The sequence below is a fragment of the Stenella coeruleoalba genome (genome assembly GCF_951394435.1).
Source record: "Stenella coeruleoalba genome assembly, chromosome: X".
Classification (NCBI taxonomy): domain Eukaryota; kingdom Metazoa; phylum Chordata; class Mammalia; order Artiodactyla; family Delphinidae; genus Stenella; species Stenella coeruleoalba.
Genome location: NC_137152.1, coordinates 77,292,663 through 77,308,998, shown reverse-complemented (window position 1 = coordinate 77,308,998; position 16,336 = coordinate 77,292,663). Strand labels below are relative to the sequence as shown.

General features: G+C 39.0%; 1 long non-coding RNA gene and 1 pseudogene across 4 annotated transcripts in view; one reads left to right on the top strand and one right to left on the bottom strand.

Annotated features, from left to right (window-relative positions):
- LOC307180738 overlaps positions 1-16,336 on the top strand; it is a 734,518-nt gene that overhangs the window by 143,237 nt on the left and 574,945 nt on the right. For 2 of the 3 annotated variants that reach the window (XR_013825767.1, XR_013825768.1), the window contains exon 1: positions 10,906-11,198. This is a non-coding gene — a long non-coding RNA (uncharacterized lncRNA). Of the gene's footprint in view, positions 1-10,905; positions 11,199-16,336 lie in introns of those variants that run through there. The other variant, XR_013825766.1, reaches the window with a different exon arrangement.
- On the bottom strand, positions 14,819-15,219 carry LOC307180845 (small ribosomal subunit protein eS25-like; annotated as a pseudogene). The gene has a single exon. The product of its transcript is annotated as a small ribosomal subunit protein eS25-like (transcript).

Genomic DNA, 16,336 nt, shown 5'->3' with positions numbered 1-16,336 from the left:
TGTATTTTGGTACCAAGATGCATATCTAAGTGTTAACTACAATAGCAAAGAAGGAAAAGAAGGAAGAGGAAGGAAAGGAGGAGGAGGATGCAGCCTAAATGCCTAAAAATATGAATGGCTAAGTAGTGGTACATTTATTCAATAGAATGTTATACAATAATTAAAATTACATTCACGGGGGGTGAAGTCAAGATGGCATACTAGGAGGATGCAGAATTCACATCTCCTCACAACTAGGGCACCTACCAGGCACTGGTGGGGGACCATGGACACCTAAGGGGATGGGAGGAACCCCCAGTGGCCAGGTAGGATGTGGGGCATGGTGGGGGAGTGAAGGGGGAGGAGAAGTGGAGGTGGGATGGGACTGGCGGCCCTGAAGGGTGTCTGGGGGAGGGGAAGGGATCCCACACCCAAAGGGGAAATTGGGGAACCACTGGTAGGGCAGAGGATCAAAAGGGAGTGTGGCCAGCTTTCCTCTGCTCACTTGGGGCCCCAGGAACCTGCTGAGATCCTGGGCCTGATCTTCTGCCCACTGAGGCCCCCTCCAGCCACGTGGGTCCTGAGGGAGTGGGAGGGAGGGAAGGGGGAGCAAAGGGAAAGACCAGACCTCAAGGACTGGCATCCCTGAGGGGTGGCTGGGGAGGGGAGGAGTTCCTACACCCAGAGGGACCCACCTATGGTTAGGGGTCCAGCAGCGAAGGGGAGAGACCCTGGGAGAGACAGTCGGGGAGGGGAATGAGGGAGTGAAAGGGAACGGGGCCAGTGCTTTCCCTGTCCACTTAGGCACCGGGGAGCCTGTTCAGCTCCCGGGCCTAATCCTCTGCCCTTAGAGCCTCCCTCCTGCCATGCAGAACCCAAGCCCCACCCCTACACCCCCACTCAGGGCCCTAACCCTACACTCAGAGACCACCCCCCCCAATGAGCTGGGCCTAAACCCCACCCACACACCCTCACTCAGGGCCCTACCTCCAAACTCCAGAACTCCACACTCCAGAGGCTCTCCTTTTGACATGCTGCCTCTCCCCTTCTATGCAGGTCCTAAGCAAAAGCACCGCCCCATGGTTGAACGTTGCCCCACCTAGGCCCCACCCCAAACTAAAACATCACCCCCCACCTGCCTAGGTCCCACCCCACCCTAACCCCGCCCCTGCCTAAGTTCCACTCCTCGCCTAAACTCCACCCCCATAGGCAAAGCTTTTTTTTACTTTTCTTTTTTCCTCTTGTACTTATTTATTTTTTATTTCTTTAAAGAATCAATTTTATTTATTTATTTATTTTTCGTTGCATTGGGTCTTCATTGCTACATGCAGGCTTTCTCTAGTTGCAGTGAGCGGGGGCTACTCTTCATTGCAGTGCGTGGGCTTCTCACTGTGGTGGCTTCTCCTGTTGTGGAGCATGGGCTCTAGGCACGTGAGCTTCAGAAGTTGTGGCACGTGGGCTCAGTAGTTGTGGCTCGTGGACTCTAGAGAGCAGGCTCAGTAGTGGTGGTGCACCGGATTAGTTGCTCCACGACATGTGGGATCTTCCTGGACAAGAGTTCAAACCTGTGTCCCCTGCATTGGCAGGCAGATTCTTAATCACTGCACCACCAGGGAAGTCCCCTTTTTTCCTCCTTTAGATTGGGGTTCTGTTTTACCTTGTTGATTCATTATTCTTGATTCTTTTATATTTTTATTTTTCCTAATAAATCTTTTATTTTTCTAATTTTATTTTATTCTTTGTACTTTGTTAGTGATCTCTCCTTTTGGCTTGTTACCCCCTCCTTTTTTTTTTCTTTTTTCTGTTGTGGTTTTATTTTATCTTGTTGCAGTTGTTACAGTTATAGTTTTATTTTTCCTACTATATTTTTTGTCTTTCTAATTTTATTTTGTTTTTTATTCTTTGATATTGTACTGCTTCTTTTTTCTTTCTTTCTTCCTTTTTTTTTTTTTTACCGGGCCACAAAGCTTGCAGGATCTTGGTTCCCAGGCTGGAGATCAGGCCCGAGCTCCTCTGCTGGTGGCTCCGAGTCCAAACCGCTGGGCTAACAGAGAACCTCAGACCCCAGGGAATATCAATCAGAGTGAGGCCTCCTGGAGGTCCTCATCTCAGCACCAAGACCCAGCTCTATCCAACTGGTGCAAACTCCACTGCTGGACGTCTCAGGCCAAAAAACCAGTAAGAAAGGAATACAGCACCACCCATCAAAAAAAAAAAAAAAAAAGAAAAGAAACGACAAAAAAAATATGTTACAGATGAAGGAGCAAGGTAAAAACCTACAAGACCAAGTAAATGAAGATGAAATAGGCAACCTACCTGAAAAAGAATTCAGAATAATGATAGTAAAGATGATTCAAAATCTCAGAAACAGAATGGAGAAAATAAAAGAAACATTTAACAAGGATTTGAAGAACTAAAGAGCAAATAAACAGTGATGAACAACAAAATTACTGAAATTAAAAATACTCTAGAAGGAATCAATAACAGAATAACTGAGGCAGAAGAATGCATAAGTGAGCTGGAAGATAAAATGGTGGAAATAACCAGGGAGCGAAATAAAGAAAAAAGAATGAAAAGAGTTGATGACAGTCTCAGAGACCTCTGGGACAATATTAGACACACCAACATTCGAATAATATGGGTCGCAGAAAAAGAAGAGAAAAAAAAAAAAGGGCTGAAAAAATATCTGAAGAGATTATAGTCGAAAACTTCCTAACATGGGAAAGGAAATAGTCAGTCAGGTCCAGGAAGCACACAGTCAGCTCTACCCACCACCAGTCCCTCCCATCAGGTAACTTGCACAAGCCTCTTAGATAGCCTCACCCACCAGAGGGCAGACAGCAGAAGCAAGAACTACAATCCTGTTGCCTGTGGGGGGAAAAAAAAAAACACAGAAAGATAGACAACATGAAAAGGCAGAGCGCTAGGTACCAGATGAAGGAACAAGATAAAACCCCAGAAAAACAAGTAAATGAAGTGGAGATAGGCAACCTTCCAGAAAAAGAATTCAGAATAATCATAGTGAAGATGATCCAGGACTTCAGAAAAAGAATTGAGGCAGAGATCGAGAAGATGCAAGAAATGTTTAACAAAGACCTAGAAGAATTAAAGAACAAACAAACAGAGATGAACAATACAATAATTGAAATGAAAAATACACTAGAAGGAATCAATAGCAGAATAACTGAGGCAGAAGAACAGATAAGTGACCTGGAAAACAGAATGGTGGAATTCACTGCTGTGGAACAGAATAAAGAAAAACGAATGAAAAGAAATGAAGACAGCCTAAGAGACCTCTGGGACAATATTAAACACAACAACATTCACAATATAGGGGTCCCAGAAGGAGAAGAGAGAGAGAAAGGACCAGAGTAAATATTTGAAGAGATTATAGTCAGAAACGTCCCTAACATGGGAAAGGAAATAGCCACCCAAGTCCAGGAAGTGCAGCAAGTCCCATACAGGATAAACCCAAGAAGAAACACGCTGAGACACATAGTAATCAAACTGGCAAAAATTAAAGACAAACAAAAATTATTGAAAACAGCAAGGGAAAAACAACAAATAACATACAAGGGAACTCCCATAAGGTTAACAGCTGATTTCTCAGCAGAAACTCTACAAGCCAGAAGGGAGTGGCATGATATACTTAAAGAGATGAAAGGGAAGAACCTACAATCAAGATTACTCTACCCGGCAAGGATCTCATTCAGATTTGATGGAGAAATCAGAAGCTTTACAGACAAACAAAAGCTAAGAGAATTCAGCACCACCAAACCAGCTGTACAACAAATGCTAAGGGAACTTCTCTAAGTGGGAAACACAAGAGAAGAAAAGGACCTACAAAAATAAACCCAAAACAATTAAGAAAATGGTCATAGGACATACATATCGATAATTACCTTAAACGTGAATGGATTAAATGCTCCAACCAAAAGACACAGGCTTGCTGAATGGATACAAAAACAAGATCCATATATATGCTGTCTACAAGAGACCCACTTCAGACCTAGGGACACATACAGACTAAAAGTGAGGGGATGGAAAAAGGTATTTCATGCAAATGGAAATCAAAAGAAAGCTGGAGTAGCAATACTCATATCAGATAAAATAGACTTTAAAATAAAGAATGTTACAAGAGACAAGGAAGGATACTACATAATGATCAAGGGATCAATCCAAGAAGAAGACATAACGATTATAAATATATATGCACCCAACATAGGAGCACCTCGGTACATAAGGCAAATGCTAAGAGCCATAAAAGGGGAAATCGACAGTAACACAATCATAGTAAGGGACTTTAGCAGCCCACTTTCACCAGTGGACAGATCGTCCAAAATGAAAATAAATAAGGAAGCCCAAGTTTTAAATGACACACTAAACAAGTTGGACTTAATTGATATTTGTAGGGCATTCCATCCCAAAACAACAGAATACACTTTCTTCTCAGGAGCTCATGGAACATTCTACAGGATAGGCCATATCAAGCCTTGGTAAATTTAAGAAAATTGAAATTGTATCAAGTATCTTTTCCAACCACACGCTATGAGACTAGATATCAGTTACAGGAAAAAATGTAAAAAATACAAACACATGGAGGCTAAACAATACATTACTAAACAACAAAGAGGTCACAAGGAAATCAAAGAGGAAATAAAAAAAATGCCTAGAAACAAATGACAATGAAAACACAAAGACCCAAAACCTATGGGGTGCAGCCAAAGCAGTTCCAAGAGGGAAGCTTATAGCAATACAGTCTTACCTCAAGAAACAAGAAAAATCTCAAATAAACGACCTAACCTTACACCTAAAGCAATTAGAGAAAGAAGAACAAAAAACCCCCAAAGTTAGCAGAAGGAAAGAAATCATAAAGATCAGATCAGAAATAAATGAAAACGAAATGAAGGAAGCAATAGCAAAGATCAATGAAACTAAAAGCTGGTTCTCTGAGAAGATAAACAAAATTGATAAACCGTTAGCCAGACTAATCAAGAGAAAAAGGGAGAAGACTCAAATCAACAGAATTAGAAATGAAAAAGGAGAAGTAACAACTGACACTGCAGAAATACAAAGGATCATCAGAGATTACTACAGGCGACTATATGCCAAAAAAATGGACAACCTGGAGGAAATGGAAAAATTGTTAGAAAAGCACAACCTTCCGAGACTGAACCATGAAGAAATAGAAAATATAAACAAACCAATCACAAGCCATGAAATTGAAACTGTGATTCAAAATCTTCCAACAAACAAAAACCCAGGACCAGATGGATTCACAGGCGAATTCTATCAAACATTTTGAGAGGAGCTAACACCTATCCTTCTCAAACTCTTCCAAAATATAGCAGGGGAAGGAGCACTCCCAAACGCATCCTACGAGGCCACCATCACCCTGATACCAAAAGCAGACAAAGATGTCACAAACAAAGAAAACTACAGGCCAGTAACTCTGATGAACATAGATGCAAAAATCCTCAACAAAATACAAGCAAACAGAATCCAACATCACATTAAAAGGATCAAACACCATGATCAAGTGGGGTTTATCCCAGGGATGCAAGGATTCTTCAATATATGCAAATCAATCAATGTGATACACCATATTAACAAATTGAAGAAGAAAAACCATATGATCATCTCAATAGATTCAGAAAAAACTTTTGACAAAATTCAACACCCATGTATGATAAAAACTCTCCAGAAAGTAGACATAGAGAGAATCTACCTCAACATAATAAAGGCCATATATGACAAACCCACAGCCAACATTGTTCTCAATGGTGAAAAACTGAAACCATTTCCCCTAAGATCAGGAACAAGACAAGGTTGGTCACTCTCACCATTATTATTCAACATAGTTTTGAACGTTTTAGCCACAGCAGTCAGAGAAGAAAAAGATATAAAAAGAATCCAATTGATAAAAGAAATAAAACTGTCACTGTTTGCAGATGACATGATACTTTACATTAAAGAAACCTAAAGATGCTACAGAGAACTACTAGAGCTAATCAGTGAATTCGGTTGAGTAGCACGATATAAAATTAATGCACAGAAATTTCTTTTATTCCTATACACTAATGAAGAAAAATCTGAAAGAGAAATTAAGGAAACCCTCCCATTTACCACTGCAACAAAAATAATAAAATACCTAGGAATAAACCTACCTAAGGAGACAAAAGACCTGTATGCAGAAAACTATAAGACACTGATGAAAGAATTAAAGATGATACAAACAGATGGAGAGATATACCATGTTCTTGGATTGGAAGTATCAACATTGTGAAAATGACTCTACTACGCAAAGCAATCTACAGATGCAATGCAGTCCCTATTAAACTACCAATGGCATTTTTCACAGAACGAGAACAAAAAATTGCACAGTTTGTAGGGATACCCAGAAGACCCTGAATAACCAAAACAATCTTAAGAAAGAAAAACGGAGTGGGAAGAAACAGGCTCCCTGACTTCAGACTATATTACAAAGCTATAGTAATCAAGACAGTATGGTACTGGCACAAACACAGAAATATTGATCAATGGAGTGGGATAGAAATCCCAGAGATAAACCCACACACATCTCGTCCCCTTATCTTTGATGAAGGAGGCAAGAGTATACAATGGAGAAAAGACAGCCTCTTCAATAAGTTGTGCTGGGAAAACTGGACAGCTACATGTAAGAGAATGAAACTAGAACACTTCCTAACACCATACACAAAAATAAACTCAAAATCGATTAAAGACCTAAATGTAAGGCCAGACACTACAAAACTCTTAAAGGAAAACAGGTAGAACACTCTATGACATAAATCACAGCAAGATCCTTTTTGACCCACTCCTAGAGAAATGGAAATGAAATGAAAAACAAAAATAACCAAATGGTACCTAATGAAACTTAAAAGCTTTTTCACAGCAAAGGAAACCATAAAAAAGATGAAGAGACTGTCCTCAAAATGGGAGAAAATATTTGCACATGAAGCAACTGACAGAGGATTAATCTCCAAAATATACAAGCAGCTCATGCAGCTCAATATCTGAAAAACAAACAACCCAATCCAAAGATGGGCAGAAGACCTAAATAGATATTTCTTCAAAGATGAATTACAGATTTCCAACAAACACATGATAAGCTTCTCAACATCACTAATTAGAGAAGTGCAAATCAAAACTACAATTAGGTATTACCTCATACCGGTCAGAATGGCCATCATCAAAAGATCTGCAAGCAATAAATGCTGGAGAGGGTGTGGAGGAAGGGGAACCCTCTTGCACTGTTGTTGGGAATGTAAATTGATGCAGCCACTCTGGAGAACAGTATGGAGGTTCCTTAGAAAACTAAAAATAGAACTACCATATGACCCAGCAATCCCCCTACTGGGCATCTACCCTGAGAAAACCATAATTCAAAAAGAGTCATGTACCACAATGTTCACTGCAGCACTATTTACAATAGCCAGGACATGAAATCAAACTAAGTGGCCCTTGACAGATGAGTGGATAAAGAAGATGTGGCACATATATACAATGGAATATTACTCAGCCATAAAAAGAAACGAAATTGAGTTATTTGTAGTGAGGTGGATGGACCTAGAGTCTGTCATACAGAGTGAAGTAAGTCAGAAAGAGAAAGACAAATACCGTATGCTAACAGATATATATGGAATTTAAGGAAAAAAAGTGTCATGAAGAACCTAGGGGTAAGACAGGAATAAAGATGTAGACCTACTAGACAATGGACTTGAGGACACGGGGAAGGAGAAGGGTAAGCTGTGACAAAGTGAGAGAGTGGCATGGGCATATATACACTACCAAATGTAAAATAGATAGTTAGTGGGAAGCAGCTGCATAGCACGGGGAGATCAGCTCGGTCCTTTGTGAACACCTAGAGGGGTGGGATAGGGAGGGTGGGAGGGAGATGCAAGAGGAATGTGATATGGGGATATATGTATACATATAGCTAATTCACTTTGTTATACAGCAGAAACTAACACAACACTGTAAAGCATTTATACTCCAATAAAGATGTTAAGATAAATTACATTCACAGATCATATTTTATGACAGAAAAGCTTCCTACTACATTGCAAGTTAAAAATAATACTTATATCGTCTCATGATTTAAAATTTGTACAATAGTTTTAAGAATTCATGGAAAATTGAAAAAAAATTACAGTGGTTATTTTGAGTATAGGAGCTACTTACTATTTTAATTTTTAAAAAATCCTTGATAGTATTTCAAAACATTCTATAATTTTATATTAGCTATTTATAGTTATATTAGTATGTATTATATTTTTATTTCTATGTTTTTTATGCTTTATAATTAGGATGCAATATTATATTATTAAAATGAAAAAAACAGAAACAAAATCGTACTAGATTATGTTTTATCACTGAAAAAAAAAGCATTCTAGTAAAATAGAATGTGGTTGAGCAACGCCAGTCTTCCTTTGCTAAACTCTCTTTCACAGTTTAATGTCACAATTAACAGTCATAAGAGCCAAGAATTATAGAGCATTACCATGTGTGTGGCATGAATTTAAGTGTTTTATATGTATTAACTCCTTTAAACCTCACAAAAACGTTTGCTCAGAAACTGAGGCACAGAGAGTTTAAGTAACTTGCCCAAGGTTATACAGCTAAATAAAAGTATTAATAGATTCTGGATATGAATCCTCGCAGTTTGTTTACAGAACCTGGGCTTTTAATCCCCATACTTATGCCCTTATTGCAAAAGAAAAAAACAATGGACAAAAAAATATCAAGACCATTGATGTAACTATATAATATAACTGGAGACGGGTCTGAGATGCAGGGGCATTCTGGTTGGATAAATATGCAGTTAAGTAAGAGTATCTGAAATATTGTCTGTGGCAGCTTGGGGCAGAATGTGAAGTAATGAGTAACAATCTTAGCTTTTCTTTACATTTCAGTTGATAGCTAATAATTATGGATAGATAATTCAAATGTGTTATCACAATAACCCTCCCTCCCTTCCTCCCTTCCTCCCTTCCTTCCTCCCTCCCTCCCTCCCTCCCTCCCTCTCTTCCTTCCTTCCTTCCTTCCTTCCTCAGAAAGGATTCTCATGTTTTTTTCCAGACAATTTTTGTAAGGCCTCTACTAGCCCACAGGCTCAATAGCTGATTCTTTATAAAATATCCCCTATGTAGGTTTTTGCTTCAGGCAATCTCACCAAACTTTACCTTCTCAACCTACTCCCTCCATCTTGTGCCTCCTATATGGAACTCAGATCTGATTCTTGCCAATGACCAATGTCTATCCCCCACCTTGGTGCCAACCAGGATCTGATGGTCCCTTGCTTTACTATGCTGTCTTGCCTTGGACAGAGGTTTGGTTCCCTTTGCTCCCACAACTGCACCAGTGGGATCACACTCTACTGAAGCTTAGGGAAGAGTGTCCACCCTCCTCTCATTAAAAACCAAAGCAAACAGATAAGCAAAATGTTACCCCAAACCAAAACAATTTCTTTTTGCTGAAAGTAGTTTGGTCAATATGATGACTTGGTTGAAAATAAATAATATAACTGTATTGGTCTGCTCGGGCCAGGTATGTTCAAGCCCCATAAAATGGCTGCTCTCTTGCTCTCTGTGCATCCCTTACTCTACCTGGCCCCACCTCACCCTTCTGAGCATGATTGCCTCCCCCTCCTAGGCTGAAAGTTTTAATCAGTAACTACCTGTGTGATTGGCCCAACCCCCAGCTAACAATTTTTCTAGCCCTGGACCAGAAAGGCTCCAGTATATTCTGTCATCAATAGGAAAACAGCAGCCCTTGCCCCAGTCGCCCTGGCAAGGAGGGAGCTCTTCTGAAGTCATTGCCCCTATAACTGATAGCTTCCTCCTCCCCGCCCCTGTGTAGCAAAGATTGCTGCTGTGTCCTGCCTGCCCTTGGCCGTACACCCATACAGGGTGGGGTGTGGGGTGTGGCTCCAGGACCTTTGCCTCTGACTTGTAAGATACCCTGTCCAACAAATCACTGATGTCTCTGTCACTGGCTCCGGGTTCTTCCTTCGGTCTCACAACTGGGCAGTTGCAAGGATTGCAGGACTGCGGGGTACAGCGCAACAGGCCACCATAACAAAATCCCACAGACCGGGTGTCTTAAACGAAGGAAATGTATTTCTTACTGTTCTGGAGGCTAGAAGTCCAAGATCGAGGTGTCAGCAGGTTTGGTTTCTCCTGAGACCTCTCTCCTGGGCTTGTGGATGGCCATCTTCTCATGTCCTCACATGGCCTTTTCTTTGTGCATCCATATTCCTGGTGTTTCTTCCTTTTCTTTGAAGGATGCCAGTCAGACTGGATGAGGCCCTAGGACCTCATTTACCTCCTTAAAGGCCTTATCTCCAAATACAGTCACAGTGGGAGTTAGTGCTTCAAACCATGAATTTGGGGGAGACACAAATCAATCCATAACAATCACCTCATTACTTTTTTGAGCGTTAGCCATTTGCGTGACATTTTCTCTTTCATTTTATATAAAATGGGATTTTACCATGTTTGCTGTATAGTGACTTGTTATGTGGTATTTAAGTAATCGTCAACAATTTAGACTATTACTACTGCTACTAGAAATAATAATAGTAACAGTAACACCAATATCAATACCATTAGTAACTAACTCCTAGGGTTAATGTGAAGATTTAATAAAATATAGATTGCAGAAATAGATTCATCGCAATTCCTGCCCCCCCCATTAAGTGGTTAATGAATGCTAGTATAATTTAAAAAATTTTTTTCTATCTCAGACCTATGTTTCCAGCATTTCCCCTCATTTTTCTCCCACTGCTCCCACAGCCTTCACAATAAGATACAAGCCATTGAGCATATCTTGCAAGGAAGTTTCTGATTTTGTGCCTGCCAAATATATCTTCTTTCAAGGACACTTTCCTGACTCCTCTAAGGCGAAGTTAGGTTGCCCTTTTCTGAGCTTCCATAGCATCTTTGATTTCCCCATTAGAGTGTTCATCACAGCTCATTCTTAATGCTTGTGTGTCTTCTCTGCTATATCAGAAGCTTTCTGATTATGCAGCTCGTTCATTATATCCTCAGCATCTAGTACTGTACCTGGCATAGTGTTGACACTTCCTCTGCTTGGCTTCTAATATGGGCATGTCTTCTCTTCCTTTACAGTGGGCTTACTAATTGCTCCCCCTATCTCCCAGGATTGTTGACAGGACCAGATGAGACAATGCATGTGAAGTAAGTAACGTATTTAAAGTACTTCACAAATTAAAAGCATCTGAATAATTTGTATATAACCTTGCACAAGGTTAATAAATCTTAATAGTTCAGAAAATTGTAATTGAGTTTTAATTGGCGAATGTTAATGTGTGTTCTCCACCAATATTTAGTAATTATATTTTTAAAAAGGTAGGAGACATTTCTAGCAGTCGAGATCTTCATAGTATATTTCAACACATGATAAATTCATGAACATTTCTTATATCCTAGAACAGTTGTGTATCTTAAAAACTCATCGTCATAAGCATTCTCTGGATTTTTGCAGAATTAATCCTGAATAATTAATGAATATAAAAGAGTTGGACAAGTACTGTAGCATGCTAATCATTTGTTTCAATGTCAATTAGAGAAAAATATTCCTTTTGGCCTGCTAACTTGGAATATGTACTGTAAAATTAGCTTTTAATTTACAAATATGAAATGTCTCAAATTGTTAATGAATATATTGAGAATAGAGATCTGTCATTGGAAAGTTATAGTTTGTATAAAAAAATAGAAGCACTGGGATTTAACAGAATTGTTAACTGTATTGAGAAGTTCTTACAAATATGTGTAGTTTATAGATCAATATTTACATAATGTTTACATATTTCCTCAAAAATCGTATGATATCTTAAGCACTAGTGACTTAGGAATTATATCAAATGCAAGTCTTAAATAATTTTAAGCAGAATGAATATAAATTTAATACATACAGAATTGAAGGGACATTTACTTTACTGGTTTCTCAAATGCATATGTCTTGATTATTCTGCTTCTAAGGATCTTGCTCGGTTTCATCTCAGTCATGATTTATTGGCACTTGTTCAAAGTTTCAGCCATAAAGTAAAGGTGAAAGTCGATGTAACACTAAATGAAAATTCTTAAAATATGTAGACTGCTTCCGTGAATTTAGCTAAGAAAAGCAACTTCTAGGTTAAAGGATGAGAAAAATAATTTAACTATTTATTTGGCCTTGAGTTAGGATTTAACTTTACTCGTAAGGAGGGAAAAAATCTTTTTGTTAGAAGGTGAAATTCCCTTATTAAACAGTTGAAAGATTGTTCATTTAGACTTGGGGAGTATTTTCTAGGCATCGAGTTCATCATTGGGGAATGCCTCTGTATGTAGTTACAGAATCTTTTTTTTTTTTTTGCGGTACACGGGCCTCTCACTGTTGTGGCCTCTCCCGTTGCGGAGCACAGGCTCCGGACGCGCAGGCTCAGCGGCCATGGCTCACGGGCCCAGCCGCTCCGCGGCATGTGGGATCTTCCCGGACCGGGGCACGAACCCGTATCCCCTGCATCGGCAGGCGGACTCTCAATCACTGCACCACCAGGGAAGCCCAGAATCTTTTGATTGACAAACCTGAACTGAAAGTTCATGAATTTGTCCTTATTCATTGTTTATCTGCACACATGGCCTAGAGTTTTAAGGATTGGTCTTTTTCCTAGGATGAAACTAGTAGTGATTCTACAATGATGAGAAAAATGTAAATTGTCAACTTAGTGGAAAAAGCACTGGATTGTAAGTCAGATGACTGAATTTAAGACTTATTTGCCACTGATTCACTCTGTGAACTTAGGAAGACCTATATTCTAAATGAGTCTTGAGTTTGTTTTTTAATCTGTAAAGTGGTGATAATGCTTACCTCACAGGGCTGTTGAGAGGATTAAATAAGATGTTGGGTGTGTAAGTACTTTATAAACCATGGGATATTATACAAATACAAATAATTTTTAATAGAAGATTAACAATTTTGTTTCACTAACAAATAAATTAAAATCTTGGTTCAATTTGTTCTTGGATAAATAGATCTTGCTTTGCATTTTAGCCTATTCATTTCTAAAGGCACTGAACTAATTTTAATGGACTAATTATTTTTATAAAAACTCCAGTGTCTTAGGTAAAATATGCTATTTATGTTTATGCAAAAACTATGAGTTAATACTCAATGAATTTCAGATGACCTCTATTTTAATATGCTAAAAGAAGAATAGCATGATATTGTGATTTTAAGTTTAGTGTTTTTTCATATTTACAATGCATTTCTATTCTTCCTTTTGGTTAATCTTGGGTAATTTAGACAAGTTTTAAGTGTATATTAGGAAGTATGTTAATACCTAAATTGTGTTTTTAGTAAATGTGAACTTAGTTTTCCTCTGTAAGATCTAAAATATCACTTTCACCATAATCCTGCCCTCAAAGCTGTGGTATCCAATGTTATTGATTTGGCCTTTCAGGAATCAAATCCATTGTCCTGGCTAGTTAAGCACTAAGCCATAAATGGAGCTGTTGTTAAAAAGTTATGAAGTCACAAACTTGGCCCAAGGTTATCCACTTATCCGTAGCCGGAGTCAGGAATCTGCCTTCATTTTCACAGACACACGTTGGAGTTCTAAGGCATCAGGGTATGAGAGACAAGGCTGTTGACTAAATGCTGTCTCTACAGTCTGAATCAACTAGCTGCCCTCACAGCTTCCCCTCACGAGGCTGGACCTTGGCCACTACAGGGCAGCTCAGGACCAGTTGGAGGTGGTTGGGAAACCAGCTAGGAGTGATTTTCCTTTGGTGGTTATTTCTTCAAGGCAAGGATGCAACTTATTGGCCAACCAGTTGAAGTTACCCCTTGAGGAAAGAACAATTGTCATCAAGCAAAATGGGCTCTTCAGTTTCATAATGTTAATGGGACAATCCATCAAAAGTCTCACACCTTTTTCCCCCAAAAGTCTGTGACAGAGCAGTCTTCCATATGGTTACTAATCTCTCAAAACAAAAACTGTGCGACTACATTTCCTTCATCTTATTGCACTGTGAAGTTCCTAAAAGCAAGTATCACAGTTGTTAAACACAAATGCATAATTTCATACAATAAAAATATAATAGCTATTCCCCATAAGGGCAGGTTAGGTAGTGGGTTATTTGAATCAAACTCTCTGGCTGAAAACAACTCTGAATAAATCACCTTAAAAGCACTGAGGCGTTGTGGGAGTTCCCTGTTGGCCTAGTGGTTAGGATTTCAGGTTTTCACTGCCATGGCCTGGGTTCAATCCCTGGTTGGGGAACTGAGATCCCTCAAGCCGCTTGGTGTGGCCCAAAATAAATAAATAAATAAATAAATCTGCATTACAAAACTAACCCTAAAAAAAAAAACACTGAGGAGTTGTAAAGATTATGCAGCCCTAGCAGACCCATTTTGAGGAGAAGCTTGACCAAAGAGGCCAGAGGACTATTTGAGTGCCGAAGTTGCTTTTGCCTTGAAGACATTGGAGGGGTAAGGGTGAGGATTAAGATGAACCACAACTAACTGGTCACTTTCTGATCCTACCAACCCCACAGACCCAGAGAGAAGGCTTCTCTGGACCTAAGCAGAGCAGGAAAAGGGAAAGGAAGGGGGGTAAAATAAACCTGAGAACACCTGCCCTCATACAGATTTGTACCCTAGGATCATATAGCATAGATGGTCAGTGAATTTGGTTTGATGTGATCTCTGACTTGTAGAGCCCCAAAAACACAGCCAGAAGGAGGAAAGCACACTTATTACAAGCCTTGTGGAATCTCCACAAATGATTGTTTTTGATTTAATACAGTTTTATTTTTCAAAATGGACAGTTGGTGGGACCTGTTCTGCATCTTCACCAGCAGCTGGGGCATCTCCACCCTTGGTGTTTCTGGTGTAAATTACTTGAGCTCTGTACTTTGAAACCAGTTTCAGAAGTCCTTTACTAAGGAGCTCCTGAAGGGCTACCCTGGTGAAGGAACCACAAATCTTGTTTCCCAGAGACCACAGCTGGGATTATAAACTTATATTTGGGAACTTCCTTACAGAGTTTGTCATATGTTGCTTTGTCAAACAAGCCTACATTATTGAGCTTCTCCCGAACTTTGCCTTTGGACCATGTCTTCTTTTTGGCCTTGCCCCCAGATTTGTTCCCTGGGCTTTGTCTTTCTTATCCGACTTTCTGGCATCTTTCTTCTTTTTGTCATCCTTGGGCAGCATAGCGAAACTCAAAGAGCAGCTGCTACCACTGCCGCCTTGCTAAGATGTCGGACCCAAAGTCCGCAAACAGTTTTTTAAGGGCAATAACCAGTAAAACAGTTGAAGATAATTAGGCGTTTAGGAAATTTAAAAAATAATCAGACATGGACAACTTACATTAATTGGTAATTCTGATGAATATTATGACAAAATCAGACTAATCCATTATGGGGTCCTCTCTCCTAAAGCACACATTGTGTTATGATGTAAATATCATGACCACCATCTTTATATTCCTCAATGTAAGTAACAAATAAATGTTCTTTAATAATTAAGTATCACAGAAGTAGTTGCATGTTGTATGCTTTTTAGTGGAGTGTTGAATATTAGTTATTCACACTCTTTTATTTAATTATACCAAACAGTGGTCTACCTTAGTACAATATCTAATGTTTCTAAAACAGACATCAATGGTATATAAACAGATAGTTCCAATAATAGTCATACAGAATCATTGTCTGAATTGTCTTTGTGCTCCATAATATTTAGAGAATAGTACAAGATAAATCTATTTTCCATTTTTAAACTCCAATGTAGCTAGAGTAGAAAACAAAAAACAAACAATTAAAGTGACAATAATGAATTTTTCACTCAAATCCAAAATGGTTACTATAGTAACTTAAAATTGGAGCATTATAATAAAAGTAGAATGAAAAGATAATTTCAAATGCTATATTAATTTTTTGAAGTATGGAGAGGGGAGTTGCTGTTTCATATTTGAAAGAGACTAGATTGCTGTTGAAGCTTCTAAGAAGACCGATTTCATCTTGTCTGCCTTCTCTTTTATATTAATGTAAGAAACCTCTGACTGCAGTCATTAAGTAGGAGAGAAGGGAACTGTTAGTTTTGCTCATATTAATCTCTCTAAGACTGATGGCAATAACTTTCTACCAGCAATTCATAATTACCTGTGGGAATGGAGGGCAGATTGTGTGAAAAAGTGCTTTACAGATGACCTAAAGGATCTAATTTTTGATGTTTCATTTCTACTTTCTGCATCACCAAGATAGAGGTACAGACACAAATGCAGATATAACACAAAAGATTTAACTAAAGAAGGAAGGAGTTTGGGATGAGT